General features: G+C 43.8%; 1 pseudogene across 1 annotated transcript; it reads right to left on the bottom strand.

Annotated features, from left to right (window-relative positions):
* Positions 1–2,143: 2,143 nt before the first annotated feature.
* Positions 2,144–6,399, bottom strand: LOC308439790 (sperm motility kinase Z-like; annotated as a pseudogene). Its single transcript has 3 exons — positions 5,785–6,399; positions 4,578–5,463; positions 2,144–2,302 (listed from the first exon to the last, which is right to left on the bottom strand). The product of its transcript is annotated as a sperm motility kinase Z-like (transcript).
* Positions 6,400–20,851: the final 14,452 nt, after the last annotated feature.

Raw genomic sequence — 20,851 nt, 5'->3', positions numbered from 1 at the left:
AAAGGGAGACTAATTCAAGTTGCAGTCCGAAGCTAGCTGGATTTTAGAATTAAAGATTTGCAGAATTTGGTATTAACTTTAAGTTGCCGAGTGAATGGGGCTTTGTTACATAACAGTAGGAAATAAGAACACTTCTCAGTCAGCTTGGGCTGTTCTATTAAAGAGCCACAGGCTGGGAAAGCCTGGAAACGACGTATCAAACACTCATTTTTCAGTTTCGAAAGCTGAGAATCCCAGGATCAAACCGCAGGAAAATCTGCACTCTTTCATATGTAAAAATGGCTATACCTTCACACAGGGAGTGAAAAGATGAGGTGTGGGAGTATACACATCTGTTAAAATCCAGTGAGTCCTAAGTCAACTAAGAAGGGCTCTGTTTTCATGTCCTAGTCAACTCCATAGGCCCCAACCAGACATCATGCCTTCATTAGGGGTTATGTTTCAACATCCAAATTCTTTTCAGAGGGTGGACAAAGACATTCAGTCTTCAGTGCCTGCCTTACACTTAATTCTCCTGTAATCCACGTAGAGCAGATCTATCATAACAAGACCCAGACGCTGTGCTCACACCGTATTCAAACTTAAAACTTAGCATGCGCTCCCCAAGCCCGGCCAAAATGGCAGCAGGGATCTAATCCGTCAAATTACCAGTCCCCGGTTCCGGGAAAGTTCCTAAAGGCACTGACCTGCCTTTTGGCTTCTGTAGTTCTGATTCTTGGTAACTAAAATGTAACAACCAGGATGTGATTGTTGGGCATAAAAGACAAAGGGCTTTACGGTTCAGAGTGTCACGGTGTCATGGTGTGGAGAAGTTCAGTATGCAGCTGCCTGGTACGAAAAAACTCCCTTTTCAGTTCTAAGAATGTCTATTCTGGTGGGCTTACCTTGAAACACCACCAAGTACACAAACAGTCCATAACATGGGAGGTACAAGTTATGGAGCGCTTAGGATGCTGAGAAACAATGTTGCCAGTTTGAGGTCAGTCTGGGTTGCATAGGCTATTCAACCTGGGCTCTATAGCAAAACCATATCTCAAAGTACCTACTCCTGATCATAAACTATTTATTTCCATGTGTATCCCTCTAAATCAGAGGTTCTCAATGTATGGGTCTTGATCCCTTTGGGGACCCAACAGCGGTCACATATCAGATATCCTGTATAACAAGTGTTTACTTTGCAATTCATAAAAGTAACAAAATTATAGCCATGAAGTAGCAACAGAAATAACTTTATGGTTGGGGGGTCACCACAACATGAGAACTGTATTAGAGGGTTACAGTGTTAGAAAGGTGGAGAACCACTGCTCTAAAAGCTGTTCTCCAAACTGGACTATAGACTCAGAGGAAACAAAAGCAGCATCGTTATTTCTTCCTAGTTACTACCATTCCAACTAACAAGAACATAGAATAACTTGGAAAATGAATACGAAAGAAACGCTCAGAAATCTGTCTAAAGTAAAATGTAGATCTCATAATAAGTTATCCATGCGTATTGTGTGTGCTCTGTCATTTGAGATTTCAGTGTTTTTATTAGACCCAGTGGGACTCTGTCATGAATGAATGTCTCTGTAAATATATTCATAAATGCATTACACTTCTCAAAATAAAAAACTATCAGCACTACAGTGCTGACTCGAAAGCATTTCCAGGTATCTTACCTACTGCATGTGAATGTGTGTGCACGGCAAACGAGACAAAGACCCGGAGCTTTTGCTTCAGTTAAATAAACCATTTGTTATGCCCCGATCACATGGTCCTCACAGACCACCAGAAACCACCACTCATGCAAAAGCAAAGAGTATTGAGCTTGGACATCTAACCTCTCCAACACGATGGAAGGTCTGGAAGGTGCTGAGCTGGTGACAGCAGTGTCTTTTATCCTGGTAGCAGAGGGACTGAACTTTCCAACTTGGCAGTCACACGATTAGCTGGCATTTGCTTGCTGGACTTCTGTTGGCTACTAACGGTGTCAGCAATGGTTGATAGCGTAATCAATCTACTTTAGACATGATGTACTTTCTCCTTAAGAACTGATTGGTTGTTTCTGGGAATGGAGTGGCTATTTGCCCTGGGGGATTGTGATTGTTACCAGGGTGATATGCCTCTTGGAACAAGTTGGGATTTTTTTTTCCAGTAGCTGGGTTCATTCAGAGGGCAACTTAATTGTCAAAATGGAGTCTGAAAGCAAAATGGAGTTTGTGATATTAAACCCGGGCCCTTCAATTTGAGTGTTCGGAATGACAACAGCATCAACAATGGAATCATGGACAGGAAATGCAGCATCCTGCCAGACTGTCTCCAGCTGAAGGAAGCAGGACATTTATCAATCAGACTTACTTACCTTTGAATTGATCTTTAATATTCTACGAGTTCTAAGGGCCAAGTGGCTTTCTCTGTACTCTAATGGACATTAACGGGTTAGCAAGCCTCCCAGTTCACTTGTTAGCTGGTGAGAGCAGAGTGGACTGAGCCCGTTAAGCACACCATTGCTGGCTGCTGTTTTTCCTAATAGAAGTGGTCGATGTCTCACTGTGGTCACGGTGTTAGGCCTGCTCATATCTTTTACCTTTGCCCAAACGGCAGGCCATCTTACCGTTTGGAATTCTGTTTGCTGGAATCAAGACATACCAAATCTGAGAGATGAGGTGGGCGCTGTTACACCCACTTCATTACAGAGCACAACAGGCCTTCCCTGAGGATGTTTACGACCCATCTGGACAGTAAGGCAGAGATCTGTGCAAAGGCTGGAGATAAGTCTCTGAAAGGAACGGAGGCAGCCTTACATGTGAGTCAGCTGTAGACAGAAGACAGAGAGGTTCCATCACACTTCCAAACTGTTAATGTGACGTGCATGTTTCTCTCGGCCCATCTCTATAGGGTTGTTATGATTATTTTATAAGGTGTATAGGATCATTTGATTTATCTAGGTGGGCAAATTATATCACACCAATTTATCAGAGTATTTTGGTGTGTTCTTTGATGTGGCAACTTAATTGAGTTCAAAGGGAATAATGGCAGAACACACAAAGCCGGCCACAGAGTTGGGGTGTGTGTGTCTAAGGATTGGCAACAACAGACCAAGGGGAAGTGAGTGAAAACAACACACTGGGATGTCTGTAGATGACCAGGGACAGGAGGAGCAGGAGCGGGCAGAGTGGACTGACTGCGCCTGGGTCAAGAGAAGCCAGGGTGTGTGAGTACTTAGAGGAGGTGTGGAGTTGATAAGATAAAGATGTTTTGTAGTGCCCTGTGGTCTTATTAGTGCCGGAACTAGCGCAGGATAAAAGGTTACCACTTATTAATATTTACCGCATCATAGGTATGTATGCAGATGATGTATATGTAGATGATGCATATATGTCTACTCGGTGATAAATATTTGTATACATGCATAGAACATGTATTTTCTGTGATATATAATGTGTGATTGGAGATTTAACATTGATAGCTGATATTGGAAGGAAAGAAGCTGTATTCACCTTGGTCAGTGATATCTTGAAAAACAGGAATCTGGCAACCCTTTTCCTAAAAGTGTTAGCCACCAAGTGCCCTGGGATGATCTGGCTGGCTTTAGGTCTATTTGTCACCAGTTAGAACTATTTGTAGTAGGGAGAGAGAATCTCAACTGAGAAAATAAATGCTCCCACAAGTTTGGCCTGTGGGCAAACCTGTAATGCATCCTTCTGATTATGGGTGGGGCTATCCCTGGCCAGGTCCTGGCTGCTGCAAGAAGCAGGTTGAGGAAGCCATTGAGAGCAATCAGGTCCTTCTTCTAGGACTGCCCTGTTTGAGTTCCTGCCCAACTTCCCCCAGTGGTGGATGATGACGTGAAACTAAGCTGAAATAAACCTTTCTGTTGCAGTAAATATTAAAAAATGAATTTGCTTATCTCTTTATTGACCCCGAGGTCTCACTCCTCTGGCGCCACTTCTAGTTCGGCTAAGTCCAAGCTGCCCCCAAATTCTCCCTCTGTCCGAAAGACTCCCTTCCCTGGCAGTTAACTCCAGTTGCCTCCGTCCCGGGGTGTTTCTTTACCCCAAATGGTTCTGGCTGCTTGGGAGCTGAAGGGTCAAAGAGGGCGTAGAGAACAGCCACAGCTTGGTGCAGTGGGAGGCCAGGGGATTCTGTCATTGAAGGTTTAGCCTCCCCCGGGGCAGACCTCAGCACACTGGAGATGTTGAGACTGTGTGATGACAACCCATATCAGCGCTAGGTGTGGTAAGACTCCACCTGGCATGACAAGTAAGACATGTGGGCTGCAGACAAAGGAAACCCAGAAGAGGAGTGGCCCAAGACCCTCTGAAGCCTGAATTATCCCAAGTCCTGTGCTTAGGACACTGAACTGAGCCATAAAAATAACTTGGTTTTGATTTGGTTTGGTTTGATTTGATTGGGCTTGTGTCCTGGTTCTACGCTCTTGGAGTAAGAAAGTATTGTACGTGTGTTTAATTGTACGGGCACCCACATCCCACACGATCTAGATACAACTAGATGTAACTCATTGTACCTCTAGAACTTCATCAGGAACTGTCTATAAGTAAGACATTAGTAAAAAATAAGCAAATCTACAGACGTACCTGAGCCATGCCTGTGCCTCCTGTCATCCGATGGTGCCCTCTCACTTTTGGGGGGACACCTTTCTGTGAGCAGCACAGCGACTGGAAACATGCTCCAATTCTTTTCTTCCATTTTGCCCAGCCCCTGGGCTGCGGGGAGCTTGAAGTCCCACCTCTTTCTGGGCCACGTAAGGTCTTCTCTGCTGGGGAGCCAGTGGAACAGCTGGTGGTCACTACATTCACTGTAGTGTCTCTTTGTAAGGAAAGACAAGGGGCGGTCATGGACCGTTTGTAACCACTGCCCTTAATGGCTGACTTGAGTTGGGCAGAAGTATCTGCCCCCCTGCTTTGTCCTAGATTATGTTGTTCAGGGGATCCGACTAACTTAAGGGAAGGTTCACTGGCCTTTCTCTTGAGAGGCAGAGGGAAAATGTCAGGGTCTGCTCTCGAAGGGAAAGGTGCCGCCCCTGACTTCATTATCTTTGCTTGGACACCACTGGCATCATTTTGACATGCATGACCTCTCAGGAGGAGGTATGTAGCCATAGTTTTGTTGAACTTTTTGCATTTTAATGATTCTATGGTGTCCTTCAAGCAAAACCCAATCTTTTGCATGGCTACCATTATGTCATGGTCTGGGGAGCTGGTGTCACCATTGGAAGGAAATGTTAATCTTTTCTCCTTGAAGCCATGGGTCACTTAAGAGGTCTTGAGCACTTGGTCTCTGCCTTGCGTTTACTGTCAACAGCATGCTGATCATACTCTGTAAGTTTTTAGAGAGATAGTAAGGAATGTGGTACCTTCCCTGCAAGACTTTTTTACTCAGTTCGGACAAGGTGGTCACTCTAAAAGGAGCAAGCCCAGTCACCATAAAATACAGAAGTACTCCCAAGGCCCACATGTCTACTTTGGGTGTGGGAAGCCACTGTATTCGCCATTACAAGATGGCGCCCAGCCCGAAGGGAGGGTGGCCAGTTTTGAGATAAACAACCTAAGTGCACATGCACACCTGCCTGTTTTTGCTGAATCATGGTGACTCTGAGTATGCGAATTAGGGCGCACAGAATGCACCAATCAGGTTGAGACACAGTCCTCCTAAGCATATATAAGGAGGGCTGGTTTCTGGGCTCAGGGTCTTTTGCCACTGCAATCAAACTCGCAATAAACACCTGTAGAAGGATCCTGTTGTGGTGCGTCTCCTTGCCGGCGATATAGGCGATCGCTACACTTTGGGCCCATCATATGTGCGGCTGAGGAATATTTCTGGAGGAATGGAATGCAAGGCTGCACGGAGCCTTTTCAGGTTTTACCCAGGCAGGAATCTGGCACCTAATCCGAAGTCAATGATTTTAACCTGGCCCCGCTCATCCACGATGATATTGTCAGGCTTCAGATCTCGGTGAATGATTCCTTTGTCATGACAGTAGCCTATGGCACTGAGCAACTGGATAAATATGCACCTAGCTTCATCTTCCTTCAGGTATCCGGCCCCCTGCACTCGATTAAACAGCAACTTTCCCTGGGCCACTTCCATAATTAGATAAATGTTCTGTTTTGTTTCCATCACTTGTAGAAGGGAAACAATATTTGGGTGGTTTAGCACTTTCATGATTTCGACTTCTGACACTCTTAGCGCCCACGCCGCCCCCCTCTCAGGCTTCACCAGCGCCTTCACCGCAACCTGTGTGCCTGTGAGGCGGTGTGAGGAGAGCCTCACTTCGTTATTGCCGCCCTGGCTCAGGTTCTTCAGGACGGTGTACTGCCTGGTGAACACCTCTTCATCGAACAAGCTGAAGGACTCCTCGCTGGGCTTTGACGACTTGTCCTCACTCTCAGGGTACATGGTGGCTAGCGACGAGACTGCCAAAGGAAGTGAGGTGCTGGGGAGAAAGGAAACCGGAGATAAAGAAACTTACAGAGACGAGAGGAAGGAAAGTACCGGAATCAGGGGGATGGAGAGTAAGAACAAAGGACAAGGTGAAAACCACACAGACAAGCAGCTTTAACCCAGACTGCAATGGTACACACAGAGAAACCCTACCTTGATCCCCAAACCAAGACCTAGCTCACAATTTAGTAAAATAGAAAGACCACAGCTCAGCAGTGTTGCGAATACTATTTGATAAAGCCGAGAAGTGGGGAATAAGGAGGGAAATGAATGGAAGAAGAGATGATTGAGAAAAAAAATCTCAAAATAACACAAAAAATTTAAAACGGAAAGACCCCCGCTTAGCAACAGTAAATGCCATGTCTGTAAGGCTGTGCACACACGGGGCAGGCTAGGTCAGGGTCCCAGGTGGCCAAGCAAGATACCGGTGGGCGGCCAGCTTGCAATAGACAAAGGAAGACACTCAGACAAGCCCAGCTTTCAGATAAGCTGCAGCCCCCGACTGGTACCAGGAGTTGTGTCCTTGGAGCCATATTTCTGCCACAGTTCCCACACTTAGATAAGCCCAAGGCAACTATTCTCGGGAGCCGCAGCCCCGGCTGGTACCAGGAGCCATGTCCTTAGAGTCATATATTTGGGCTCACTCCCTGGCCACATTTAAACTAACCAGTTAGAACCCTGTTGCTATGCTTCTGCTTCTGTACCTTGCTTCTGCCCCCCAAGCCCTATAAAAAGGGGACTGCCCCTTTGTCCGGCGCGCAAGTCCTCAGAGACTGTGTGCCTGCAGGTACCTGTGTACTTTGATCAAATAAACCCTCATGCTGATTGCAGCCAGTGGTCTCGGCTGATTCTTGGGTCCTGGGGTCCCCTCAGATAAAGGTCCTCTGGACGAGGGTCTTTCACACTTAGGCCATGAGCCTTAGGCCTCAAGTTGGGCCAAAGTCATGCTGCAACTTATCTAACCATGTCTCCTTTTTCTTTCAATCCTTGCTCCGGCCCCAGGGGAACCCCTGTTGTTTGCTCAAGCTGGTCTCGGAAAGTGGTGGTCTAACGGATGGTCTAGAAGAATGCAAATTGATCCACACTTATCTCCTCGTACAAAGCTCACCTCCAAGAGGATCAAGGACTTCATTTATATTCTTTTTCTGTCTCTGTTTCTGCAATACACTTTCCTCCTTTGTGTATTTGTGTGTGTGTGTGTGTGTGTGTGTGTGTGTGTTTCTCTAAATTGAGCCATTTAGCCAGGCTAGCATTGCAATTTACAACTAAGTCAACAAAAGTCACAGCCCTTAAAACACAATCCACTTCTAGAGAATTCATGTGAAGCATGTGACAGCCATAGGCATGAGTTATAGAGCAAGGCTGATGCTGTTGGTTTAGGAGATGGTTGAGTTGTTCCCTTGCAGGAACCAGAACTGAATGCAAGGAAAGACAGAAGCCATGGAGATGGTGAAAGGAACAGCTTTATTCCTTTAGGATAGGTGACACCTAAGGCTAGATAGAATTCCTCTAAAAGTTTCTAAGTAAACCTTATTTTAAAAAAAAATAAGGCAGTCTTTATATAGAGAACATACATCTTCAGTGACAGAAGCCTAGAGCCATTGATGATAGTGTGAGGGTTATCTGAGAACAAAAGTGGTCACAGTCCCAAAGATCACTGGGGTAGCAGGGTCTATGGCACAACCAGTGAACATCTGCAAGGAGACTCTTGACCACTAGGATCCACTACTCCTAATGCATCCATCTCTGGTTCCGGGAGTTTCCCTAAAAGTCCCCTGAAGTACGTATGCATCACAGTCATCTTAAGCACACATCAAGCTTCACCCAGGAAGAAACCAGCCCATCTAACTCCCAACCTAGGCCAGAGTCTGTTCACAGAGGAGAGTACAGATTGGATCCCTGTGAAGAATTTTTAAATGTCTAGTGTTTAAATGTATTATGTGCTTCTTTTTAAGACCCTTGGGCCCAAGAGATCCCAATATGTGAGGGCACAGTCTTGGAGAGCCATTTCTGATGACCACCCTCTGTATAAAACAAGATACATTGGAACACATTCTAGATCTTGGCTTCCTCTCCAGAGTGTCCTCTACAGAGCTAACAGACACGAGTGTGTGTGCTTGTAACCACCTCTGACTCACTAGCAACTATGAAAGGAGAGGCAGCTTGTTCATAGCATTTCCTCTAAGATGAGTGCCCAGTGTCTCCTGCTAGGCTATCAGAGAGCTCTTCACACACAGCAGGGCCTCTGAGAAGCCAGAGCTGGGGGAAGGAATGTCAGAATTGCCATCCACTCAGCAGTCCACTTAAGGAAAATCCTGTCCCTGCCACCACTGTCCTGTCTCACATGACAGCAACTTCTGAGGCGGAACATTCATACTTCTCTTGAGAGTCCCAAGTAAGAGCAAGACAGGCACTTAGCAGCTCTGCAAGTTTCAGGAAAACAGTGAAAGCCCCTCAGGGATGCCAATACCTAGGAAATCTTTCTTATACAAAGAACTTTACCTCATAACTCATTCATAGCTGCCATTATTTGAGCTTCAAGCAATTTCCATTTTTGAACTCAAAAGAAGCTTGCTGGTAGACCAAGAGTAAAATGCCAACTGACTTAGTTCAGGTGCACTGGCCACTTTGCTTAAATAGAGTCTCTTACTGGCCTATAGTTTCTAGGAAGATTAGGCTGGCCATCCAATGAGCCCTGGGGATGCACATCTGTTGGCTTTCCTTGCACTGAGATTGATGATCTTTTACTACAATTCACTGCCTCATACTTGCAGTGAAGGTTCTTTGTGGACTGATCAATTTCCCCAGCACTTAGCCCCCCCCCCCATGTTATGGCTTATTTAATTTGTGTTTTCATTTGCTCCTACATGTTTATTTGCTTAGTAGATTACTGATTCCTTTTAAAATTTTTGTCTTTGTAATTTTTATTTTCATTCTAATTTTCAGTTTTGTTGGAGATTTTTGTTCAGATTTGTAAAGATTATAGCTTAGTTTTTCTTTTAGCCTTTTCTTTTTCCTTGTAATAAATTTCTTTGCCTCTAGTAATGTTCTGAATTTTGTGGAATTAACTATAATTTGGCATTTAGTTAGGTTTGACTTTCTAACATTGTTTTTGTTTGTTTGGTCTAAATTTTAGTTTTTATTTTCTGGTTTTTCTGTTATATTATTCTTTCTGGCTTTGTTAAGGTTTTGTGGTGTCTCATTTTGGATTTGGTGTTTTGGTTTTTTATTTAGATGTTGCTTGGTTTGAAGTTTGGCTTATTAGTTTTAATGATTTTTACATTATTTTGGAGTGTATCATCTCTTTATTTCTATCCCTTTTCAATTCTTTTTTCCCTTTTTATTTTCTCACTTGGCATTCACAACACTTATGGACTAGAACCCTTCCACCTCATTCCACTGTGAACTGTGTTTGGTTTGTAACTTAGTGATCTGAGTTTTTGTTTAAATGTAGCATTGGTTTTCTAGGTTTTAGTTGTTTCTTATGCTGTCCATCTTCATTTCTTCTGCAACTTTTTCTTTTTGAGGAAGCACTGTACACTATGATGTACAGTGGCAATAAGGAGGCAGAATCAGAGCCCAGCGCTGTGCCTGTCATCTTTGATGAAAATATACCCTCTACCCTAAACATGCCAGGCCAAGGCTCAATCTGCCACTGTCTCACAGGTAAACCAGTTACTGTAAAGAACTTGGGTGAGATAAGAGAAGTGGTTCCAAACCAGTGGTTGCAGATGGTCATTGTGAAGATACTAAACCACCCTAATGTCATTTCTTTCATTCAAATAATCAAATAGAATGCTTTTAAATCTTGGAAGTGACTGAAGGAGAAAAACTATTTCATCACATCCAGAAGACAGCATCCTGAAAGAGGCAAAAAAAAAAAAAAACCCATAAACAAACAAACAAACAAACAAAACCCAACAGTTTCTCATTGCTGTAGGCTGTTGCCCTGATGAAGATACAGCTCACAGAGACCTGAGTTCTAATAACTTGTTAGTGGAATGGGAACAGAAGGGTAAAAATAGTAAAGTCTTATGTAGCTTATATAGTTGTATTATTCAAGCCTGATGCAACATTACAGTTTGTTCCTTCCCCACAGAAGTCCTTCTGGATCTCCTGTATGATGACCCAAAAGTGGATACATAGACTTTGGGTGTCACCTTATACTATAACAGGGGCCTATCCTATTTGCAGGGCCACATTATCAGAGCTTAGGAAAAACCTTCTGCCAATGCAGTATGACATCCCCATGTCACTTTCCCAAGGACTTAAGAAACATTATTAATAATAAACGCTAAGCAGAAGCCAACTGTACAGAATCTAACGAGTCACCCATGGCTATGAAAGGCAAAGAGGCTTTAACAAGTCACTGTGATGGAGACACAAGCTGCCAAGACTGAAACTGTGGCAACCATGAAAGATAATAGGTTTGATACCCATGACATAAAAGACCTTTTAACACACAAAAGCTTAAAAAACCATGGTCTTGTGCCATCTACTTAGGCACCAGGCATCCAGACAATGGTTATAAGATCCAAGCAAAGATTAGGGACTCAGCGGTGACATCTTTCTCTTCTGCTGAAGACCCTGACACTTTCTCTCTGTACCTCTAGGAGAAGAGCCAGGGATCCTTCCTTTGACATTCATGTTATGAACTGCTAGAGACCAGTGAGAGCAAAGGGGGGAGACAAATGCCCCTGTTCTGCAGGAGAGGACAGCTATTCTCAGCAGAGCCCACAAAGGTTATAGCTGAACCATATATTTATTCACTAAGTTGCAGTGGGGCACACACAGAAGAAACAAGTGTCTCTTACAGCGCATCCGAGAAGGCCTTCCAAAATGTCCCAAATACATTGGGACATCAGAATCTGGTTCAGGCCAGCCCAGGGGCTGGGAGGGAAGGAGGGAGAAGGAAGATTAGTTTATTAAGCCCATTAAGACTGTGCTGCTGTATATTACCCTCCAAACCCTCATTTTTGTCAGAATTGTCAAATGAGAGTGTCTCACAAGAAATGAGTGGGCATGGTAAAATTTATAAGAACAACTGACAGGAGAAAGCCAGGTATAACTTGACATTTGGTTTTATCTGTGCGTTTACTCATGTCTTTATCTATTCATAAACAAGAATTACATATATTCACAGGGTGAAGCACATTGGAGGTTATTTCTAGAGGCTGGTTGATGGTGAAGTTATCCCTACCACCACATTTAACACTCCAGAAGACAAGTCCCACTGCGTGTTTATAAATGCCTTGCGATAGTAAATTGTCTCCTGCTGTTTATGATCAACGAAAAACTAGATCTGGAAGCCAAGTTTTCCCCCACTCCCAACATAGAAACTTGAGACCCAGCTCTATGTCTCAAAGTGTCCTCCAAGATCCTTTTTCTGAGGCTGGGTTGCCCTCCTTAACTCGAGGACACCCGAGGAAGGAAAAAAGCTAAACAGCTCAAGAGTAAAGACTGTCTCTGAGAACGGCTTGCTGGTGATCTCTAAAAGTTGTCACCATGGTTTATCCCATTATATAATAAATGTCTGCAGTGGGAATGAGAAGCCTAGGTTCCACCATGGATACACATTCATGAGGAAAAAGCTGGCTGCTTTATGGGGACTTCCCTGGTTGATTTCAGCTGCATATTCGTATGACCCCTAATTAGATTATGTTATACTTCTCTTAATTGGGCTATCCAAGTTACCTCTGAGATGTTTGTAAACCCTCCATTTGAGTTTTCCTTTCATATTTGCTTATTCCACATTTTATTGCTAAAAGTTTTAAAAATTTTACTATTGTCTACTATGTAATAAAAAACCCTTTAAAGCCAGAAACATGGGTATCATAGATCATAATGTACAATTGTGCTTGTGAAGAACCTAACAACATTAAACTGGAAGAGTAGAAAGACATTGCCAGAGGAGGAGGATGGAGTAAGACAGGGAGGAAGGTGAAGTCTTAGTGAGAAGGGAGTTGTATGGGGTAGGAACAGAAAGTAATGGAGAGAGAAAATAAAGGTCAACAAATGAGACAGGAAGGCACATCTTGGAGAGCGATGCAGAACAGGGTGATCACAGTCACTACGTCATGTGTCTCCCTGTATTTAAGGTGGTTAGCCACGGTACTTTGGACTCCATGATCGTGAGGCCACAGGGTTAGGGTCAGCTTTATGTGGACACACAAGAACAAGCAGGTGTACAAGTAGAAAACTCAGGCTACTTTGTGTTCTTCATTCCAGGATTCAGCATTTCCCATATGGAGGAGGGAGTTAGAAAATGGTAGAGGTTCTTCATAGCAGATTCTAGTTATCTATAACTCTAGCCCCAAGGGATTCGTGTTGAAAGGAGAGGAAGAGATAATAGCAGCTCCAAATGAAAGTTGAATCAATAGCTGGAGACTTTTAAAAATAACCCTGTGAACTAAACCCAGGTGCAAACCGCAGTTGCTATTGGATCATAATGTCCTATCTGCAGGAAATAAAGGCAGATCTGTGTAGCTTTCAGACCCTGATGGACATTGTTAGCAGTTACATGAGTGAGCGTTGGGAAGACTGTTATTATAGGGCAGTTTATATTGGAAGTCCCCGAGGGGAATAAGCATGGCTGTAGCATTCCTGAGGAGGGACATGTAGCTTCTTCACTGCACATGCAGGAATGCTATTCTTCTGAGGACATCTTCTCCTTTTCAGATACACACCCAGGATAGTCCTTCTGAAGCCCAACAACAGATATGGACATTTCAGCAAGCTGAAACATTGGAGAGGTGCCAATCAAATGGCTGTATTCTTGGGTGGGAGGTAATGTGGCAAGAGAGATGGGCAGGAGGAAAACCCCTTTAAGAGAGTGCAAGAGTAGGCAGTGAGCTAACCCTGCTGACAGAGCTGCACTTCTGTCTCTCTGGACCAGAGCCTGAGGGCACAGTAGCTGCAGCTTCTTCCAAGCTCATCATTGTTCCAGAGAAGCACCAAAGGTCAGCTAGAGAGCTACATGGTCTCAGTTCAGGCCCACGCAGGGGAAGACTACAGCTGCCTAGAGAAAGGGACCAACTGGAGGCGGTGGACTTTAGTGAACTGGCGACCGTAGCCTGCTACACTGAGCTAAAGGAGCAGATGAGCCACCATAGACCTGTGCTGACCTGAGGAGCCTGCAGAGTTTCCCCAGAGCTTTGATGGGACTCAAAAGCCCCAAACTTCTAAACTGGTAAAGTACTAACTTTGAAAACTATAATAGAGAAAAAACCTGGGTATAAACAAACGTAGAAAGTAGTTTAAAATAAAGTTTTTAGAGATAGAATGAAATAAATTTAAAGAAGTAAGGGACATAGGGACGAGAGGCACATGACATGGGGCTTGGGACTCTGTATAATGCACTTTTAAGAGGTTAAAGAGATACGTGGTAATGACCTAATTGGAAGTGATACATTACCAATTATGATTACTACCACATTGATATTCCTTACTTTAATCCTGATAGTCAAGATGGCTTCTATGCCTTCTCAAAAAAAAAGGTGGGGGGTGTAGATTTAGGTTAGGCCAATACATGATTTACAGGGAAAGGAGGTGGGGGAAAAGAGAGGAAACAAAAAGGGAGGAGTCAGAGATTAAAACAGAAGAGGAGGAGGAGGAGGAGGAGAGAAAAAGAACTGGAACAGGAGGACAGTTAAGGGCACGTGAGAAGGGACCTCCTTGGAGAGAAATGGAGAGTGTGGTGGTAAATCTGCCCAAAATAGACTCCTAGCCTATTTCCTAATTACTGAGCTGTGTTTTCATTGAATGGGTTTATTTGGGTTGAAGAGGAAAATACAACAAATTGGCAATTGGGTTGAAGAGGATGTTGCAACAATTGGTGCCCAACGTTTGGTTTGGAACCCAACTAGCCTGAGTCTAAAGTTCAGTTCCCCCCTCCCCCACTAAAATAAAGATCTTGGCTAGAGCAGTGTTGGATTGAAAGCTGACTGGGTCTGAGGGGCTGACAGAGAACTGCAGAGAGGCTCCCTCCCCCAAACCCTAGGCAGAGAGCTACAGCCAGGGGAGTATTAGTATCCAGTGTCAGGAAACATGGGGAGGGACAGAAGTCTCTGGGGCACAACTGCCTGTGATGTCCCCTGAGACCAGCACACAAGCAACCGCCAGCTGTGACCCAAAGAGGCCACTCTTGAGGAATAAAGAATTGGAGAGGACCATAGTGTTTTGAATTGAACAGAAGAAAAAAGGCAAAAAATTGCCGATTTAGGTTGAAAAGGATACCATAACAAGAGAGATGGTATTGGGGGAAGGGGGATAACACCTGAAATGTAAATACAGAGAAGATCCAATAAAAGAAAAAGAAAAAAAAAACCTTAGGTACAAGGGTATGAAAACTTATATTAAGTGACAAGACCATTGTTTAGTCAGAACGACACAAGACACTAGAGTTCATATTCCTGCCAGAAACCAATTCTTCGTGAGAGATCTTGAGTTCATGGGGAGGACATATTCTAAGTCTTTTTATCTTTCAGGTCCCGAGTCTCCTTTGAACATCACAAGGCCTTGGTGACCTCATCATTGGTGTTTACATCATGCTTAATGGTAACACACCCTGACAGTTCCCTTTTCCTCTTCTCTGGGAAAATAAATACTAGTACTAAACAGATTAATAAAGCTCTGACTTGATAGGCACAGGATTCATTGGTTAAGGTTAGTAAAAAGTCATGCTGTGAAAAGAAAAATAAAAACTAAAACGTCTGTAGCCACTTTAATTTTCTTTTGTTTTTAAAGTCCTTACTTCACTGGAAAACCCTTCTTTCTGCCTGTATAGTATTTCAGAACTAAGGCCCAATCCACCCAAAGAAGCTCACTCTTGCTTCCTAGGAATTTGCTTTATGTCTCCAAATAGAAACAAACACTGATACTGTCAAGAGCTAAGCTGAAAAACATTTACCCTTCTTACAGGGGCCTGAGTGCTAGTGAATCATGAGTCTACTGAAGGTCATCATAAAACCAGAGACAGTAATGAAGAGCTTCTCTATGAGCTCACAGAAGCAAGACTGTTTAAAAGGTTGGCAAGCCAATATAATAGTAATTCCAATCATGACATGTATGTAGCAGGAATGAGTGAGGTTTCATCGTATAAGTATGGTGGACAACAGGACTTGAGCAGATATCCTGTGGGAGCTTCCATTTAGCTTCATAAGACATGTGTGTAGACAACAGAGTATTTCTATTGCTAGACATGTTACCTATGTCTGAAGGAGACAAAAACCCCTCTTCACTGCTGAAATGCACCCTTGTGCACTAGGCTTAGTGCTAAACACCATATTCAGCAAGCAGCATTACAGGCTAGGGCTTGTTCAGAAAAGAACGGAAACACTGACAAAGACTGAGACAGCAGCAGAATTTCCTCAGTCAACGATCTCAGAAAAACAGGTCCAACTCCATCTAAAGCAAGCAGCCTTTCTACCAGGCTTGATGGTCTCAGGAGGAAAAAAAGAATTTCACGATGAGAAGGATGATTTTAACAATAGTCCCTTCGAAAGGAGAGGTGTTCTCAGAGATCCCACGCCAAGACAAGCTTCTCATGTCATTTGTCAAGTATGTATTGGAATCCCATTATGTGGCAGACACAAAGTGCACCTTGACACCCCTGTATATGTTCCAGTGATATGCAAGAAAGCAAGCTGAGCAAGCCATGGAAACCAAGTCAATGGGTAGCATTCTTCCCTGATCTCTGTGTCAGCTCCTACTAGAGTTTGTGCCTTAACTTCCCTTAGTGGTAGATTATAGCTTGTAAGATGCATAAATCCTCTCCTCTTCAAGTTGGTTTTGGTTGTGATTTTAATCACAGCAACAGAAAGTAACTAGAACACAAAGAAGTATGACTCTTCCTTGTCAGTGACGGCATCATCTCGAGAAAGTCATTGAACTTCCCCATGCTTCAATCTACTTGTCTGTATGTAAGATATGACAGTTCATTTCCAGTAAGGACAATAAAAGTACATAAAAGTCCCAGGTGATTATAGGTTCGTGTTATTATCATAACTTTCTTTGTGGAAAAGTAGCTTACTTATGGAAGTATTTTCCTAATATTAATTTTTGTGTTTTTAGTAGCTATTGCTTCTATAACCATAACAACTCTAAGGTGTAGACTAAAATTTTTATGTGCATTTAGTGAACATGTGCATACGTGTATATGCATACATGTGTGGCCAGGTGTATGTGAAAGTCTGAGGTTGACATCAGGTGTCACCCCCAATCTCTTCACTCTACACGTTGAGATCAAGTCTCTCATTGAACTTGGAGTTACCGGAAGGCTAGGCTGGCTAGCTAGTGAGCTCCGGAGTTCCCTCCCTCCAGCACTCCAGAGCACACAATGCCATGTTCTGCACCATCCTCTTCACGTAAGATGTTAGGATCTAAACTAGGCCTCAGTGCCGGAGCAGAAGCATGTCACCAATGAGTCATTCCCCCAGCACATGCAAAGCATATTTCCTATGAAAATCATTATATTAAAGTTCAGAATGATACATGATGTGTGTGCAAAATCTTTTCATAACAATTACCTCCTGCTGTGGATTGTTGTATTTCTTTTTTCTCCCTCAAGAAGAATGTACAGACTTAGGTGAGGTTGAGTGAAATCTTGATTAGTCAGTGGAGGAAAAAGGCAAAGCTGAAAATTTTAGAGATGGGAAGGAGGAAAGAGGGTGGGGGGGGGAGAGAAAGAGAGACAGAGAGTCAGAGAGAGCGAGAAGACAGAGGACAGAGGATAGAAGAAGATGGAAGAAAAAGATGGAGCTGACCCACGTGGTCTGGAGAAGCCGCAGGTAGCTATGGGTTTCATAGGTAATGAAATGAGTAATGAGGGTGCATTTGCCCCGTCTAGGTGTGCAGCTTGAATTTATATCAGTTGGGCTTTGTGTTGTTAGTGCAGCCATTTTGGGGTTGCAGATTAAATCTCAGGTGTTGTCATTTTACTGGGGCTAAGAGGATCTGAGTTAGCAGTAGCTGGCTTTCTGCAGGCTAGCCACAGTGGGCGGGTGGCCTGGCAGTGTGAGGGGCTTGGCAGCATGGGGGCTGGCAAGACTGCTGGTGCTGTGCCGAGCTGGATTTAGCAGGGATCAATTTTTAAAACTACACACTACAACCTCCCCACTAGAAAACCAAAGTTAGCTCAGGTTTAACTTGCATGTTTGTCAATTGCTCGGCAGTCCTTTGATTTCCAGCAGAGGAAACCAGTCAGCTGTAAACGATTAACTAACCCCAATAGTGTGTGACCATGGCAAGAATGAGTAACTACAGTTTCTAAGACTTAGTGACTCCCAGCTAGTAATCACACAGAGGGTGTGTTCCGTGTAAACATGTCTTCCTCTTTCAAACTTCTTCTCATGTCTTGCTTCTTTGGGGCACTGTTATTCTGAGTACCTTACAGTTTTGTTTTATTTTGTGTGAGATAGGTAGGTACGTAGCTTTTCCTAGCATAAAATTTTAAGGGAATTTAAGGTATTAAGGCAATAGCAGCCAAAGGCAGGTTTGAAAAAGGGGTAGAAAACTGGCAGATTGCTGGGCTTTCCCAAGCACAGCCTCTAAGAATGTAGATTGGGAAGAGGTCCTGATCCAAGGACACAGCTGTGAAGGTTTAAATGAGATAGTTTGAATAAGAACCCTGCTGGCTTGCTATTGACACTGTGTGAAAAGTCTAGCGAATGTGGCCTGGCTTAAGGAGGATTCTTCACAGGTGATAGGCTTTGAGGTTTCAAAACCATGTGCCAGTCCAAGTTTGCCCTCTCTGCTTCCTTCTGCTTCCTGCTTGCAGTAGAGATGTGAGCTTCTGGCTCAGGCAGCCATATCTGTCACCTGCTGCTCTCTTGTCCCCAATTATGTATCCTCAACTCTGGCACTAGAAGCCCCCATAATAAGTTGCCTTGACCATGGTGTTCATCACAGCAATAAAAGGATAACTAATACAATAATGTAATAATGTTTCCTGTTTATCAACAAACCTTATGTTCATAAACCTAGGCTTTATACACAAGACCGAGTAGCTTTACCACATGGACAGGGAATCAAGCTGGTTGATAAGGTTATTTCCTGATAAGCTACAGACAAAGAGATTCAGAGTGAAAGACCCCCTCCTGCTTTAGCTGCAGTAAAGCCATTTTGTGCTAGGCCCAGAACAGGCAGGAATGGAAAAATACTGAAACAAAAGTGAGCCAGAGGACAACCCAGTCCCTGTCAAAACAAGATATCTGCGGTTGACCACCTGGACCGGGGTAAAGACACAATATTTTAAAGACAATATTTTGCCATACGTGCTGAGACAAGGACGAAAAACAGCACCCTGTCCCAGAGGAGGAACTTGAGGCTTGTCCCCAGTTCACCCTGGTTTCATTTAAATTAACCAATTAGAACCCTGTTGCTATGCTTCTGCTTCTGTACCTTGCTTCTGCACCCCAAGCCCTATAAAAAGGGGACTGCCCCTTTGTCCGGCGCGCAAGTCCTCCGAGAGACTGTGTGCCCACAGGTACCTGTGTAAATAAACCTCTTGCTACTTGCATCCAAAGTGAGTGGTCTCGCTGTTCCTTGGGACGGGTCTCTTCAGACGGAAGATACCCTCCGGGGGTCTTTCAAGAGTAAGGCTAGTAGAGGTGGCCCATCATTTCTTCAGCAATGCCCCTAAGAATTCCCGAAGAACTAAAGCCTCTGCCACTCCAAGCATCCTGAGTCACATCACCTAGCCCAAGATAGTGCCTTCTGCAAGGATACCACTTACCTAGGCCACATCCCAACAGCTCTTTCTGCCCCTCTCCCAATCCACTCAGCTCCAAAACTCAAAACAGGTTTCTACTTTAAACCAGTTCCCTGTCTTAAAGTGCCATACCCCCTCTCGCACCCCCCGTATTTTATGATACTATATAATTCAACACCTACTAACATGAGATTGTTGGAGAAAGAATATGCTCATGGAAAGTGTTCAGCAGCATGGAGAACCAGAGGGAATCAGGATTTCCATCTGACAGAAATCAATTTCATGTCTTTCAATCCAAAACAGTGCAAGAATTCAAATCTCTCCGCACATGTTCTGGAGGAAACATCAACTTGCTCTAAATGCCAACACAAATTTCCTCCTAGGAGAGATGTTAATAGGCAAATAAGCTCTTAGGTTCCAGGTTCCAGGTGGTAGGGTGCATAAGAAAAATACTAAGTGAGCAGGTAGGGCGGGTCTGGGGAACCTGCCTGCAGGTCTGGGACAGAGTCCTCGTGGAGACAGTGTGATGGGTAGGGTGACTGACTGAAGGACAGTTAAGTGGTGTAGCTGGTTGGTAGAATGATTGACAGGCAGGCAGGCTCTGGAATCCTGGATTAGATTCCATATCTGAAAGGTGACTGATCGACAGGGGATGGAACTGGTCTGTCTAAACGATTCTTACACAAAAGTAAAATCCACTCAGGTATTATTCCAACCTTGGTATTTAAACTCCCCTTACTGAAGAAAAAGAAAAGTCTCTTAAGAATACCAAATTCATATTCAACCTCCAGACCGGGCCTGGTCCAATGTCCTGTGCTACCACCAAGCTTGGAGAGTCCTCCTGACCCTGCCTGCACCCTCCCTAATCCTCAGACTTACCCATGGGTCTCACAGCCAGTGTCAGTGGCCTTACTAATAAGCCCTTCTGAACCTTTCCCAACCTTCAGGCTTCGGCCTAGTAGCACATCATGTTTGTCAGTGCAGCCTGCTGTTTCACATCACATGCATAACCAATGAAGGGAGTCCACATGCCCAGGTCCTCATGTAATTGACAATCTAAAAGGTCAAGTCCACATGCCCAAGCCCTCCTAAACCCACCAGTCCTACAGAAATGTTCTGTAATGAGAATTAACTCCATGAACTCCAGGACACAGAACTTAAAAGAACACTCATAAATTTCAGCAACGAATTTAGGGACACAAGAGACATCTCTGCATACTTAAAAGAAAATAAATGCCTGAGAGCTACCTAAGAAAAAACAAGCTTACAACTGAATGAAGAGGAAGACAATCCAGGGTTTGGAAACCAAAGTCAATAAAGATAAACGGTAATGAGAAGTCAGGCTGAAATAAAGATAGCAAGGCACAACTCAACAACCCAAATAGAAAACTCTTGGGAAAGTCAAGTAGAATGGATCAGGAGTCAAAGATAAAAGGAGTACTTACACCATGCATGTTACAGCATGAACTTTAAAACTCATCCAAGAAAGATCAAGAAGGAACCTTAGGGCACAATTTCAAGGTCAAACCTTAATTAAGATCACAGACACTGACAAAAGAAACGAGTTGTCAACTAGTGGTCCAGACCAGATCTTTAACATGATCTATAACCAATCCCAGCCCTCCGGAAGCTGTAACAAGATGATTCTGTTCCGAGTGTCTGGGGATGGAGAATGTTCATCTAAGGGATCTGTAGGGT

Source organism: Micromys minutus, assembly GCF_963924665.1.
Source record: "Micromys minutus genome assembly, chromosome: 30".
Classification (NCBI taxonomy): Eukaryota; Metazoa; Chordata; class Mammalia; order Rodentia; family Muridae; genus Micromys; species Micromys minutus.
Note: the sequence above shows the minus strand (reverse complement) of the source record. Positions and strands in the feature narration are given on the sequence as shown.